Below are 16,069 nucleotides of genomic sequence, written 5' to 3'. Positions count from 1 at the left end.
GTGCTGCCGCCACAGAAAACAGTATGGAGGGTGGGGGCTGGGTGGGGGTGGGCAACGGGGGTTGGAAAACAGGACATCTGTAATAGTGTCAATAATAAAAATACTTTAAAAATTGAAAAAGCAGAAAACTATGTTTGATTCAGCAATTCTACCTGACTCTATTCTGGGTATAGAGTCAAATGAAATAAAAAGACGATGGAGGTATATATACATCTCCTACCCACATACTGGCTGTTTTAATTAATGTTGCAGAGAACACGAGAGTGCAGATATGGGTGTGATATATATATAATCGAGTAGTATTTAGGCAGGAAGGAGGAGGAAATCCTGCCACTTGCAGTAACATGGACCTGGAGGATGTTATGCTAAGTGAAAGAGAGCACGGAGGTGGTTCGCGGGGACTGGGGTGGATGCAGGGAGATGGGTGAGAGGCATAGGGAGAGGTTGGTAAAAGGGTGCAACCTTCCAGCTGTACGATGAATGAGGTCTGAGGATGTGAAGTAAAACAAGGTGACTGTAGTTCATAACATTGTAATAGGTCATTGATATTTGCTAAGAGAGTAAAACTTAAATGTCTTCATCCAAAAAAGGGTAAATAGCTGAGGTAATGGATGTGTTAATTAATTAGATGTGAAGAATTCTTTCACAGTGTATACATATATACATATGTCAAATCACTACAAAGGACACTTTAAATATCTTACAATTTTACTTGTCAATCATACCTTAATAAAGCTGAAAAGAAAAATGAGAGCTGTGGAACTATTAGTAAATTATCCAGCTACGATAATTCTAAATCATCACATAATTATCTTCTCCTCTGAAGACATACTCACATACTCACTATTGCCCTTAAAAGATATTGGCAATACATGAGACTAAAATACTCTTTAAATTCGGGCAGAATTTTTGGAGTTCTTTTGTTTTGTCCTATTTTGGGAAGCAGAAAATGTAAATTAGTTCATCTCTGATGTTTCAAATTTCTGCCCTGTCTCTTACGGATCAGAATCTTCCTTTATAAACACGGAAATCACTCCTACTTTGCAAGGCTGCAGAAAGAACAAACTGTAGTAGCTTCCAGAAAGCATACAAGGCCCTCAGGAAAAATTAGCTGTTCTTACTGTTTGTTACCATGGGCTTTGGGCCAATAGTTCTAAATCTCTCTAACATGAGAAGTTTGGAGGTTCGATTCCCAGCAACCATTATCTACCAAGATCATTACTTAAAAAATAGAGTTTAGAGTGAGATGCATACAAAAGATTTTACAGTATAAATGTCTAGTTCTGCTCTTTATGGAGACTCTAAAAACGTTAGGAAGTGGAACTTCCGTTTCGCATTCACCTCCGTTATTGGTGTATCAAATACAGTCAGCATGAGAACAGCAGCTTGCACTGGACACCTTTTATAACCCTATCCGATCCACTGGGATGTGACGTCTCCTCCAGCACAGTCACACGGATCGCACGAGACACCCACAAGGAGAGTTTTTCCCCTTTCTCAAGGAACAAAGTCCTTCCAGTTAGGGTAAGAAAAGTAGACTCACATAGGTAACTAGTGTTGGAGAGATGGGGAGAGAGAGAGAGATAGAGAGAGGCAGGCTCAGTGCACTTCTGTTATAGATCAGCCTCAGGCAATAGCATCCACCTTGATTTCCAGAAATATCAAACATGAAGACGCCTGTATCTTTGTGAGATATTTGTCACTATGGAGATCCTCCCCTTTGGAATTTATAGGATTTGGAGATTGATGTAATTTTTCAAATAAGGGAAAAAGTCTTTCTATGGATAAGAAAATTGAGGGGGTTTTGTTTGGCAAGGTTGATCTGCAGTGAAAGTATATTTTGACTTAATCTCAGTCTACGTTTAGTTGTTCCCGTCTTGTTCTCTGGATGTCTCCATCAATGCTGCATCTCAAAGGAGACGAGGCCCTGAAGAGACCATAGGTGACGAAGTGGTGGCATGGAGCATCACAGCCAGAGGCAGAACATCCCCGGGGCGGGGGGGGGGGGGGGGGGGGGNGCTGCTCTGGCGGCTTTAGGTATTCTTTCATTTATAGTGGGGTCATCCGATTTTTTTCTTTCCTTCTAGAACTCATTCTGTACTCCAGGAAAGCTATTTTTTCCTTTTACAGGAAAGGAAAAAAATGCCCTTTCAGTTTTTGGTGATACTTGTTTAGTTTTTAATGTGTCTTTTAGGAAAGGATGTAACCATGGAATTAAATGCATACTATGTTATATATTAAGCCTAACTCCTGGATTTCTCCCCTAACTGGAGATCACAGCTTTTAAATGAACTTTCCCCATTTGTGAAAAGCAAATAAAGACAAGACAAAACAGAAACCTTTTCTTTGACAAGATTGTAAAGGTTGATGATAGGTAATTAAAGGATGCTTAGTAAGCAAATTCCTCAGTCTATGATTAGCCAACACTTACTACCAAGTTCTTAGTGTGGACAAGGTACAGTTTTAATCTTTTACCTGAATAACCTCACTGGATCTTTAGAACAATCCCAGGAAGTCCTGCAAATTAGAGCAACTTCTGTGAGGTCACAATCAGTTGGGGAAGATTGGATGCGGCCACTGACACCCTGGGCTCTGAGATCACTAACACTAATTTCAAAAGACCACAGAGGAGAAGGTTTGAAGGGATCCCACAATAACGTGCTGACTAGGTCACAGAGCAGATCTGCGCAGGCATAGCGGTACTAGACATTTAGAAAATCTAAGCCGGCCCTCTCTTCTTACAGTGAAGGCATTTTAGGCAGATTGAATGTCTGGCTCCAAAGTACAAGAAGACCAGTGACAGGCCTTCCATATTTTATTCTATTTGATTACTAAGTATGTGACTGAGCGTGTGTAAGTAAATATTTAATAAAAGTGATAATGCATTGCACTATGAAGCAAAAATATTTTAGCCTCCCCACAGCCAGCGCCAACCCTTCATGGAGCCAATGCCAGTTGCTTTAAATCTTACCACGCTCTGCATGATTCTCTAAGCTGCCAAAGCTCACTTCCATTAAATAACTGCAGTGGCCATATTTACGATGTGGAGCAAGGCAAGTCAGAGTCTGATGTAACCAGGATCTGATAACTTCTCTTTTAAAGTAAAACCACACAGTAATAAGATCTGGATGTCCCTCAGCTGATTTATCTTTGAATTTGAGGGAGTACTGTGTCTTCAACATATGGCCTATAAATAATTGATTAAATTTGTGAAATTTTCCGGGGGTGAAAGGCATTAAAATTTAAAAAGTAGTGTCCCTTGGTTTTCAATTAATTAAAGCTATTTGTTGATTCTTATTCCATGCCTCACATTGTTCTACATACAGTAAACTTTAGTAAAGTTTTCTTCTTTGTGGAATGGATACCCGATTGAAGAAGCCATGTGAAAAGATGAAGGGTTCCATGCGGTGGATGCTAAATGATAAGGATTAACATCATCACTGGTGTGACATGAAAGGAGTAGAAATACAGTAGATAATTAGGACTACCCAGGTGGAAATGACGTGGTTTTCTTGGCCTTGAACCTTCAGGAAGGAGGTGTTGGTCACGAGCTGTTTTGCCTTTGACCTCTCAAAAGAGGCACAGCTGGGCTTGGGGTCCGTGTCCTGAGGGTCCATTTGTGTCATATCTGTTGCTTGGAAAGAAGCACTGCATGCGAGCTGGCCTCATAGGCTGGTACAGAGTAAGTGTTCATCAAACATTTGTGGAATTAAAATACCGCATCCACATTGGTATGTACATGAATGACTGCTGCTTATGAGCACGCTCCCATAAAAAGCATATTTTTGAATTCATTAGGGGCTTTTGTTAATAGCTGCCATATGTTTCATTTGAACTGTATCCTCAGGAAGTGATTTAACATTTCTGGCAATAAAGCAATTAAATAGGATTTTCCTGCTGGCCATATGGGTTCGCTGTAACTTCATATTTTCTTCTCTCATTTCTCAATGGAACAAAGGGAAATCTACTAATAACTTCCAAATGAGAGAAAAAAATAATCCATAGTCCTTTGCTATTCTTCTTCATGATAGTCAAATGACAGAAGAACCGCCTTGTGCGTGGCTGTACTGACCCACCAACCGTTCCCCACATGAGAAGACTTTCATCCAAGTTAATCTGTTAAGGTGTTTTATTACTGAATTTTGAAAAAGCCTTTCAAGAGAAAGCTTTTTAGTTAGAGGGAAGGAAGCAATTTGCTTTCTCTTAATGAGGTCTTTAAAAGATGTGTGTGGGAGCTTAGCCTGTGTGTGAGCCTGTTTGTATTTTTGGATGTAAAAAATGGCCGGGGAAATGCTGATTTTGACATGCCTTGCGGAAATGCTGTAGACACGTGTTGATTCTTTCAGTCTGGGCTCGGCTGGCTTTCTGCACTTACAGGAGGACCTCAGCCGAACACCTTTCAGCAACTTACACTGACTATAGAGAAGCTGCTAACATAAACAATAACACAAGTAGTAGATGCCATGTCTGAATCTTTTTAAGTACAATGACAACGGAAACATTCTAATTGATTCAGTTTCTTCTCGACCATTCTAGGTGAAAACTGAGAATGTTTCTCCTAATATGTTATTTTTATTAATATGCCATGTCCCTCAATTATGTAATTTTTTTCCTATTAGTGTTTTGGAATCAGGACCACAAAATACTACCATTAAGAAAGCCCTATGAAAGTCAACCCTTTGAAACAGTGGGCAGCTATGACAGACTGGAAAGTTCCATGAAGGGATTCATTTTTATCCTGCATTCAAAACCAAAATACTACCCTTAATTTTGTGTTTTCTTTCTTTATAGGTAGTACTGTTTTACATGTTTTTAACATATTAAAGGTGTTCATATAGAAGTTTGTGGAATATTCTGTTTTGTTCCACAGAGATTTCCTTCATCTGCCTTCTTAAAAATCTCGAGTCAACAACAGAATAATGTATTCCTCTTCCTTAAAAACATTCGTTTTTGTTCCCACAAAAATATCACACAGAGAAATTTCCTTATGTCCTTAGAAATTTCAGGAAAACCCCCATCCCCTCAGGACAAAATGGCTTCTGCCTCAGAGGAAAACACAAGAGCACATTCTGGGCACAATGGGCAACAATAGGAAGAATTTGGGGATCACATTTTTGTGGGGAAGACATGAAAGACAACATTAAAAAAGGTACATTAGAAAATGGGTTTGCTTCCACCTCTTTATTTAAAGACTTTTAAAATCATTCCAGTCGGTGATATTATTAACCAGTCAGTGACTTCTGTTTGCTTTCATTTGGACATAGAAGTCCGATGAAAAGTGATGTCTGACTGACAATCTGATATCATCCCTTTTGGTTTTCAAAGCACTTCTCCAGCGTCAAGAGTCATCATTCTTATCCCTGGCTGGTGTATCTCAGTGGATTGAGCACGGGCCTGCGAACCACATGATCACGGTTCAATTCCCAGTCAGGGCACATGCCTGGGTTGTAGGTCAGTTCCCAGCAGGGGACCCATGAGAGGCAACCATACATTGATATTTCTCTCCCCCTCTCCCCTCTAAAGATAAGTATAAATAAAATCTTAAAAAAAAAGAGTCATCATTCTTTCATTGAAAAGATGGGCTCTTCTTGGTGGAGAGAGCTGAGCGTCATTTAGTCCTGTTTCCCAAACTATACACCTCAAATACCACCTTTACATTTTTTACTATGTATACAAATCACCTATAAACTCTTTATTTAATAATATTTTAAATATTAAATTTAAATATATTTCACAGGAGGTTGGGGGACTGAGTGGAAACAGGTGAAGGGATTAAGAAGTATGGCTTGGTAGTTACAAAACAGCCATGGGAATGTAAAGTACAGCATAAGAAATATGGTCAGTCAATAATATTGTAATAGCCATGTGCGATGCTAGGTGGGTACTGAACACAACAGGAGGAACTAAAGTATGTGATTGTCTAACCAGTATGCTGCACACCTGAAGCTAATACAAAATAATATTAAATGTAAACCACATATGAAATAACATATCATTGAGAAAATTTTTAAAAGATTAAAAATGCATTTTTTAACTTACTTTAAATAATAAAAATAAAATGCATGCATTTATCAGTTTGAATTTTTGGTTATGTTATTTATAATATACATTAAAGTAACCACAAAATTGTTGTTTGTCTCTAGAACAGCTGATGTACATAAACAGTCCCTGCAGCCTCACTTTTTGAGAAACACTCATCTGATTCTAACCGTCATTTTGCCCATGAGGATGCTGAGTTCCAGAGGGATCAAGTGTCTTGCCCAGAGGTACCGAGCTTTAGTTGGCCAAATGGAGATTAGTCTAGAGTCTGGGTAGAGCACTGTCTGTTATACCACTATTCATATGACTGACGAAGTCAAAGTTCCCCCAGATTTAGTTCTCTTAGTTTATGATTCCAGTTTAACTTAGCTTCTGTCATGCAATGGAAGATAATGGGAATTTGGTGAGAGAGGACTGTCTTCAAAGCATACATATGTACAACCAAAGTGAAATAAATGTGTGCATAATTACCTGGGAAAGGTAGTTCACGTTGTGTATTCTATTTACAAAGGGAATGTGACATGTCTTATTTGATAAAAGTCATCGTCCGAGGAACCTTTTCTTTTGTTTCCAAGACTGTTGGCTGCAACAACCGTCTTTACAGGTTTGCAGACCAAAAGCATATTTCCATCTGTATGCTATGATGTAGAAATTTGGGGTCTTGGCTCAAAATAGCTGTGCAAGTGTTTAAACAAAGACCAAGTTGATTCTTAAGGGATGTTTGGTGCTGATCACGGGCCCACCTGTGGCCACCTGTGAGCAGAGGTGAGCGGGCCTTCTACCAGATAAAAATGCAATGCAACTGGGCCTTCTGACCTTTAAAAAATTGTGTTTTTCCATAACACAGGAGTTTACTATATTCTACAGAATATCTCATTCCATGCTCATTTCAGATAGCTAAATTTTGAAATTAAGGCTGTCTCACTGCTGTCAAAGCCTTGGTTGAGGACATTTTTATTTGGAAATATGGTATAAGAAAAAAGTTATTATTATTCTAAATTAAATTATTTTTAGCAAGCTAGAAAAATGGAAAACCCATGACTGATCTCCTTTCTCAGCATTTGCTGAAATTCTTTTTTTTAAAGATTTTATTTATTTATCTTTAGAGGAGAAGGGAAGGACAGAGGGAGAGAAACATCAGTGTGTGGTTGCTTCTCGTGTGTCCCTTGCTGGGAACTGGCCCTCAACCCAGGCATGTGCCCTGACTGGGAATCGAACCACGATCATGTGGTTCGCAGGCCTGTGCTCAATCCACCGAGCCACACCAGCCAGGGCCTAAAATTCTTAATTCTAATGCATCTATATTGCCAATCAATCCACTGTGGAAGATAGTGTTCGCAGAATTCACTGTGCTTAGGATAAATTTTCATGTTATAAATTCCTTTTAAAATTTAACGAGTCATGTCTCCCTTCCCAACTTTGTTATTACAAATTTCAGTGCTAAGTAATATGTTCAACTGGAGTAACCATAATAACCTACATTTGGTATAATCATTTTACCCTTCACATAGTTTTATATAATTTTGAAATGTTACCAATTCTTCTTTATCTGTGTTTTTCTGGAAGTTGCTGTTTTTTGTAAGTATGTAAGTTGTGTATTTTAAACCATTATCTGATTTTGTTTTCAACCTTAGTAATTCTACAAAAAGAATCATTGCTAAAGCACCTGAATATGCTCATAAGTTTCACTAGAAAAAATGGATTACTTCTTCCTTCTTAGATATTTTATATACATATAGATCTTTCAATTTACGAGTTCTTCAGAAGTATTCTTTTATGTTTGGTAGGGTGAGCTGCATATGGCGGCCATTTAGAGATATGACTGATTATTCAAGATAGCGCTGTTTTTTTTTAAAGCCTGGTTTATGACAGTTCTCAATTAGGGAGAACCATAGGTATGTACACTTACAGTAAGTAAAAATGATATTCAAGATAGGTGACTTATCCAATGAGCAACAGACTCAGAAGACTGTTTATCTTTCTTATTGGATGATGCAAACCAGCAATTCATCTGCCCTTCAGTGTTAAACTTCATGCCCTCTTATTCCTCCTGGTGACCCTCAGAATACATTTTTTTCATTTTGTCCATGAGGCACAATTTTCTGCTGGTGTGCCACCCTCTGCCTCGCTGTATCTTGTGGACATTCCAAGAGCAACAGTCCCTGTTTCAACTTATTACTTTAACACTGTCTTCCTTAGCATGCTTTAATGATGCTCCTCTGTCCTTCTGGAATGCTCGTCTGTTAGTTGCATGCTGTTCTCTGCATTCCTCATCCTCTCGTGCCTAGTTCTAGTTAACAGGCATATGTCAAGTAACTACTACCCACGTGGCCTTTTACAAAGGATTCTGGTGGCACTTAAAGAAAAAAAATAGAAGGTACACTGTAAAAATAAGTAATCTAATTATGACTTCAAGACTGAAGATGACAACAGAAAATGGTGGATATGAACAAGTACTAGGTTCCTTGCTGCCACTGATTAAGTCTGTGATTTTGGGCAAGTTTCTAGGACTCTCTGAGCTCAGTTTCCTCATATAAAATGGTAGAAAAAATACCTACACCTTAGGGCTATTTGAGGATTAAGTGAAATAGTGCGTGAAAGGGGATTGTCACAGTTCTTGTCCCAGAACTCCCTAAGTTAAATCCTGTTGTTGGATTCGTCGTTATGACATAAAAAAATGACTGCATATTTACTCTGAAATATGCAAAGAGCATAGGCTGCGTGTCTCCTAGGTTCTGTGTGTCCTCCTCCTGCTGCCAGATTAACTGGTTTCCTCGTGTTCATTTCTCCTTTCTTTATTCTAAACTATTTGCCATTACTTTCTGTTATTTTGAAAATATATTTTCTCTTTTATGTCAGCTATTTCCCTTAAGTTTTATAAAACTAGCTAGGCCCTAGCTTGGAGGGTACTATTCTCAGCCTTCATCTTTAATTTGACACCTGTCATCAACTATGACCAGGGGGGTCTATCCTTTTCCCCCTTAGGTACAGATAAGAGACACCATTCATCTTGGGTCCTTACAAAGAAGGTACGTGCTTCCAGATCTGTGCATCTCAGAACACTGGGGCCCGAGGCCACATATGGAAGTGAACCTTGCACCAGAAGATGTAGAACATTTATCTTCTATACTTGTGGGGCCTTTGGGTGATCTCCAAATGGTACAGGATGACTGAGGACACCACTCACATTGAACCAGGACACCTAATGGGATTGATCACATATAATTTTTCTGGACTAAAATTAATTTCATGCATAAATTAGAAATTATATCTATTTTATAATTTTATTATTAAAATTTATTATTTTATTACTTATTAATATATTTATACTTTTTCCCTAGTCCATGGACTATTATTATATATATGTATTATAGCATTGGTTAATAGACTTGGATAAAAGTAGAAAAGTGAAGTATTTGTTAATGGTTCAACCAAGAATTAAACGTAATATATTGCTTATAAACAAAATAACTTGCATTATGAATGTATTTGTTTTGTGTAATTTCACTTAGTCTCTTAGAAGGCTGAGCAATAAAGCATTTCATTCATACTAACTTGTCACTACCAGTTAATCACTACCAGTTATAGTCAAATATAAGCTTAGGTTTACATCAATAATTTTTTAGAGCAGTTATAGGTTCACAAAAAAGTTGAGCAGAAGGGACAGAGATTTCCCCCACAACCCCTGTCCTCACACATGCATAGTCTTCCTCATTGCCAGCAGCTTCGCCCGCCACCAGACTGGTGTTTTCGTTACAACGATGAACCTACGTTGAAGCCTCACTATCACACACAGCCAATAGTTTACATTAGGGTTCACCCTGTGTGTCATAGAGTCTATGGACTTAGACAAATGTATAATGATATATACCCACAATTACAATATCACACAGAAGTATTTTTTGCTCTAAAAATCTTTTGGGCTGAATGCTCATCCCTCTCTCCTGATCCCTGAAGACCACTGATCTTTTTACCATCGGAAAGTTTTGCCTTTTCCAGAATGTCATACAATTGGAATCAAATAGCATGCAGCCTTTTCACATTGCTTTTTGGACTTACAATATGCATTTAAGACTCCTTCATGTGTTTTCATAGCTTGATAGCTCTTTTCTTCTTAGCACTGAATAATATTCCGCTGTCTGAATTACCAGTTTATTTATCCATTCACTTACTGAAGGACAGCTTAGTTGCTTCCAGGTTTTGACAATTAATTATGAGTAAAGCTTCTACAAACATCTGTGCGCAGCTTTTTGTGTGGACATAAGTTTTCAACTCCTTTGGGTAAATACCAAAGAGTGCAACTGCTGGATTGTATGGTAAGAATATGCTTAATTTTGGAATATTTGGGTTTTGATGACATAAAATTATAAATAGTTATACTAATACAAGTCAGGGTGGGTTTGTCTTTCCGGCTCCTACAGTCTTGTCTAGGAGTGTGTGAGATTCATGTGCAGAGAACAGTTCTCACTTTAATACATGGTTACATGTGCAAGACGATGACGAGTGATAAACAGACTCCTTCCCTTTCCAGATGTTACCTAAAAAAACACCTCCCTTTAAAACCGCAGGCAGGTTGCTCCCTGGCTTAACAAAGTACACTCAGACACAAGTGGCTAGGGACAGCTAACTTTTCTGGTTTCTGTTGGGGACAAAAAGTGTCTGACGCTGCTGCTCCACTGGCTCCTCAGTGTACCAGCCAGGTCTGCTCTGGGGCCTGGACCTGCAGGCTACACGGAGGGTGGGTGGGCAGTGTGGGTGAGGTGCACGAGAAACACGGGGGGCAGACAGGGGAGCGGCGGTTTTGCTGCGGAGTATAGAGTAGGAGGGGTGTTTCTGCTACAGGGGGTTTGTAATGTATTGCATGGTATAAAAATCTATAATGGTTCTATAATTGTTGGGTTGCATTCTTTTTTTGTTTGTTTGTTTGTTTTTTTGCAGTAATCACAGTTATTTTTAACAGATAAATAACTCACAGTTAATAGATAAGTAACTCCTTTAACTTTCAGAAGTGCCCCAGTTTGGGTGATACTGTCTATGGAAACACTCTGTATACTACACTCTTATCTATAGCATCCCATGCCCCTGGCTTCCAGGTAGGTTGGGCCTATGGGCAGATTCAGCAGAGGATATAAGGGTGTGATTTATAATAAGAGAAATATATTTGGTCTCCTTCCTGGCACAGAGCTCCTAAAACACTCGGAATTTCCTAAGGGACGACAGTGATGAAGGTGCCTTTGTTATGTTAGTGACATGACCTTTGGAAAACACCTAAGGACAGGGGATGGTTGCCAGTGGAGCCAATCCCATGATTAGACCACTGGAACTTGCAGTCCCACCCTGCCCCTCACCCTACCTCCACCTCCGGTGGGGGGAAGAGAAAGGCTGGATGTTGAGTAGGTTGTCACTGGTCAACGATTTAATCAATCATGGCTATGTAATGAAGCCTCCGTAAAAACTTAGAAGGGGTTTAGAGAGCTTATTTTTGGTAGACACATGGAGATTTGGTGCGATTGGCTACTTGGAGAAGGCTTGGAAGGACTATTTCCTTTCCCCAAACCTTGCCCTATGCATTTCTTTACATGGCTGATTCTGAGTTACATCCTTTTATAACAAACCAGTAATGTATTAAACTGTTTCTCTGAGTTCTGTGAGCAAATTGATCAAACCCAAGGGAAGGCTGGTCACTGAAATCTGAGTTATAGCTGGTCAGTCAGAAGCACAGGTAACACTTAGACTTACAAGTGGCATCTGAAGTGGGTGGTGGAGGGCAGTCTTGTGGGACCGACCCTCATATCTTGTGGGATCGGATGTTATCACCAGGTAGATGGTGTCAGAATTGGGTTGAATTATAAGACACAAGACTGGTGTCTGGGGAATCACTTGGTGGTGAGGGAAACCCTCTCCCACATTGGAAATTGGGGGAGAGAATGTTTATTTAAAGGAGAAAGTGGTGTTTACTCCCCTGGATCTTATCTGAAGATGTGGCATTGACCTGGTTGTGCCCTTCCATCCAAGGTCATCACTCTTCTCAAGGTAGCTGATTTGCAGCCTCTTCCCCTCTAGGTTTTGTTAATTGCTTCATCCTTTTTGGGGCCTTGGCATGATCACAGCTCAGCTGCAACGAAGCCCCTCCCCCCGCCCAGTTTCTGCACTGTTCCTAGTGTTTTTCCCACCCCACACCTCCATTGTACAGTCTCTGTGAGTGTTCCTTCCCCACACAATCCTTTTTCAAGTTTTCCTTCTACTTCTTATTGGAGCCCTGATCGGTACACCTCTGTTACTGTTCCTTTCCTTCTCCTATGACAGAGCGTGGAAACTCTGTTTTTCTTCCTGCCTCTTCTCTTTGGGGGTTATTTAGGGCATAGATTGTAATATGTGAAAAAATCTTAGGAACCACTGGTGTATCTTTTAGGTCTATCTTAGTCCCAGAAAATTGCATTTCCAAGTGGGTTAGTGAATTCTGAGTCTTCTGTGAGATAACATTTGTGGCACTGACACATTCTGAACTATGGTGAAAACATTATAAGCACTGAATGTAAAAAAATGAAGTAATAATTATTAGCTGCCTTTTTGTTTATAAACATAGGTGAAAAGATGATTAGCTAGCAAGTATGAAGCCATTTATGTCCAGATTGAATTGCTTTAATACTAATTCTCTATATAAAATTTGTTAAATGTTTTTGCACATTACTAATAAAGCCTATAGTGATAGCATGGTTAATTGAAATTTACACATACCTTTAGACATTAGAGAAAATTGACTTTATCATCAGCTCAGTGTTTTAAAAGTATCTTTTCAATAAATGTTAATTAAAGGTGGAGTAGAATGTAAGAGATGGGGAGAGAAGGCGATAATCTAGAGCTCTAAGAGAAAAGGCAGGGAGGAAATGGCCATGTCCAGCCGTCTGGACCAGTTATCACTGTAGAACTGATGCTCGCATCTACGGGGGCTGCGTATGCAGGTTGGGCAGAGGGACACCGTGGGCAGGGTCTGAATTACCGATGCTAGGAGGGGCCAAACAGGGGATGAGACTATAGAAGGCCAGGAAGAAGTTTGGATCGGGAACTTTAAGAAGAATTGAAAGAGGGTTGAGAGGAAAGTCAGAGAGAGCAGCTTTGGTCAAGAGAGAATTTAGGTTCCTCTTAGGGTAACTCTAATCATTGGTGAGTCTTCATCCAATGATTTATTTTCTCTAATTAACAGAAGACAATATTTGATGGCATGACTTTAAATAAAAATATGAAAACAATGTTGCATTTTCCCCCTTTCAGGATTAAAATATAGTGGAATCACAAACCTACAAAATTGATATCAATTTCAATTACTTAAAATGCAAAATGTAGTACTAGGAGAGAATAATATATTTAAACTATTCATACTTATTAATCTATGTGCTAAACAGGCACATGGTCAATAAAGGAGCTAGAGATTATAAAGTGATTCCAAAGTGAGATACCTGAGCACTTCAGTGCCTTTTAGTAACAAAGAGAATGTGTCCCCTGTAATGAGACTTTTTCCTTTTTCCAATTAGCCACTGACTTTTTTAAATAAGAAGTTACCATTATATGAGCCCTGAGTCAGGAGAATAGTTCTCCCAGTTCTCAGCAAAACTAGATGGAGGGTTTTCTGAAATGTCTGTCTGTCTGTCTGTCTATCTATCCATCCGTCCGTCCATCCATCCATCCATCCATCCTCTTTTTTTCTAATAAGAAAGACACACTTAAAACTGGCTGTTATTTGCAGGCTCTCCTGACAATGATTCACAACAAATCCACAAGGCTCAGAAAGAAAACTATTTTTATATGTCTTCTATAAGAATTCAGTAAATGTGGTATATTCTCTAGTACGCTTCATTTTAAAATTCTTCCAACTCTTTTTTTTTAGTATTTGGGTCAAAAACATCATTTACAAATGGTGCTTCCCACATATTCTTCACTCTTGGAACACTGAGTGCTGAAAAAGTTATTGAAGTAGCCCTGAAAAATATTTTTATTCAAATGCATTATTTACATTGGGGTTTTGAACTTCTTTTTTTTAAGGAACAATAGTAAATTTCTTTTATAATGAACAAAATTGCAAACAGAAAATCAAAACTGCTTTCATTAAATACTGAATTTGTTAATCAAAACATTTAAGATATTATCTATCTACTGTTTTAACTGGTAGCCACTGCTGTTGAATGCCCAAGCTGTTTTGGCTTGGTAGACAACCCTATGTCAATTGGTAAAATAAACGAATGACTGTTATATGTTCGGAATCTCTTTGTTCTGCTTAAGTTGCATGTACTTTAGCACGTTTCTCTACTTGTACCTCTTTTAAAACTTACTTTGTTGGACGCCAACTGTTAACTTGAACTTAGATTTTTACCTTGGATTTCATATGGATCTGACAGTCAAAGATTTAATCAAAGCCTAAAGAATTTACACTGGGTTTCTAGAGACCCCAGATTTAGTCCTACAGCCTTCGAAAGGTTAAGCACTTTAGGTCACTGTTTTCTTACTTTTAAAATTTAGCTTATCTTTATAGTTCCAAAATTTAAATAATTCTTCATTTGGGCTGCAATGTTTGTGTTTCCCTTGGAAATGTCTGTCAGAAAAATCCTGGGCAAACTGAAACCATGTGTGGTCTATGAAGTACTATTTCGTCACTGCATAGAGTGGCACTGCCCACTGAGCGTAGTGTAATGGCTTTAGTATATGTCCACACATTCTTTGACACGCCTCGCTTTAAAAGATAGAGCCTCATCCCCCTGCTTGATAGAATACGGCAGAAGTGACAGGTGTGTGACTTCTGACGAGGTATGTTAAAAAGCATCAAGACTTCCTCCTTGCTCTCTCTTTGGACAGCCTGCACTGATATCAACCAGCTCCCATGTCATGAGGACATTCAAGTCCCCCTGTGCAGCTCCCATGACAACAGCCATTTGCATGACCCATCTCTGAAACAGGTCCTCCAGTCCCAGCCATGCCTTAAGAAATCTTGGCAGCAGCTTCATGAGAGATGCTAAGCTACAACCGCCCAACCCAACTGCTCCTGAGTTTCTGACCCATAAAGATCATAAATGTTCCTTGTTCTTTTAAGTTGTGAAGTGCGGTGGATATTCATTACACAGCAACAAATCACTATTACATTTGCCTATATATTCGAATGAGGAACTTAACACTATCTATTGTACGTATTTGCAAAACTATACCTAAATTAAAACTCATCTTATTTCCTAAGGAACTAGGTGTTTCAGAGCTCCATTTGAAGGCTATTTCATGTTCAAAGACATTAATTTAATAGAAAGAAGACAGTTAAATAGCATTTTCTTTTGTGGCAGACCTAATGGAAGCTGGCCTCTGTTCTTTACTATTCTCTTCCATCATTTTTCGCAGTTAAGCACCTTGCTTAGATTGATGGTCATCATTTATAAATTTATATTTATTGAGCTCTCCTGTACATTTTAAGTCAAAACAGAAATGATATACAGTGTAATAAAAGTTTATTTCTACACTTAAGGAACTTAGATTTTTCAACAAACCATGATGTGAATGTACAGGGCATATGGTTCAGACTATGTTGACACATATGCAGCATAAGGCAATGCAGCAAAATGAATACCCCGTTGTTACTGAATACTTATAGATAGCATCTTATTTAATCCTCACAGTAATCTTATGAGGCCTAAAATAAGCCTTTCGCTAGGTTGGTAGTATTACTTCTTTTGAAAATAAATATTTTTCTGATGATAAACATATTTTGGAGACTCTGAAAATACAGAAAGATACCTTGGTATGAGGTTAATGTACATTAATTCGGCACGCTGGTGTGGGAGTTATGTGAGACAGCTACCGTATCTGTGCAGCCAGTTTTGTGGCTTAACGAGAGGCGCCTCTGAGCAGGGTAGGGACAGGCTGCTACCGGAGAGCAGGGAGAACAAAGTCGAACAAATCAGCCTGGATTTTTTTTTTCCTGCCCTACATCAGAGAGAGATCTAGCCACGTTTGCAAAATTACCTTTTTCTACCTCAAGTGTGTTACCAAGGGG

At 38.9% G+C, this 16,069-nt stretch overlaps 1 protein-coding gene across 1 annotated transcript in view; it reads right to left on the bottom strand.

Annotated features, from left to right (window-relative positions):
* Positions 1-16,069, bottom strand: part of DLC1 (DLC1 Rho GTPase activating protein) — a 345,892-nt gene that overhangs the window by 182,950 nt on the left and 146,873 nt on the right. The gene's annotated exons all lie outside the window — the stretch shown is intronic.

This window comes from Sturnira hondurensis, unplaced genomic scaffold (genome assembly GCF_014824575.4).
Source record: "Sturnira hondurensis isolate 20B ecotype Veracruz unplaced genomic scaffold, ASM1482457v3 Scaffold0008640, whole genome shotgun sequence".
In the NCBI taxonomy this organism is placed as follows: Eukaryota; Metazoa; Chordata; class Mammalia; order Chiroptera; family Phyllostomidae; genus Sturnira; species Sturnira hondurensis.
The sequence above is the reverse complement of the archived record's forward strand: the minus strand, read 5'-3'. Positions and strand labels throughout refer to the sequence as shown.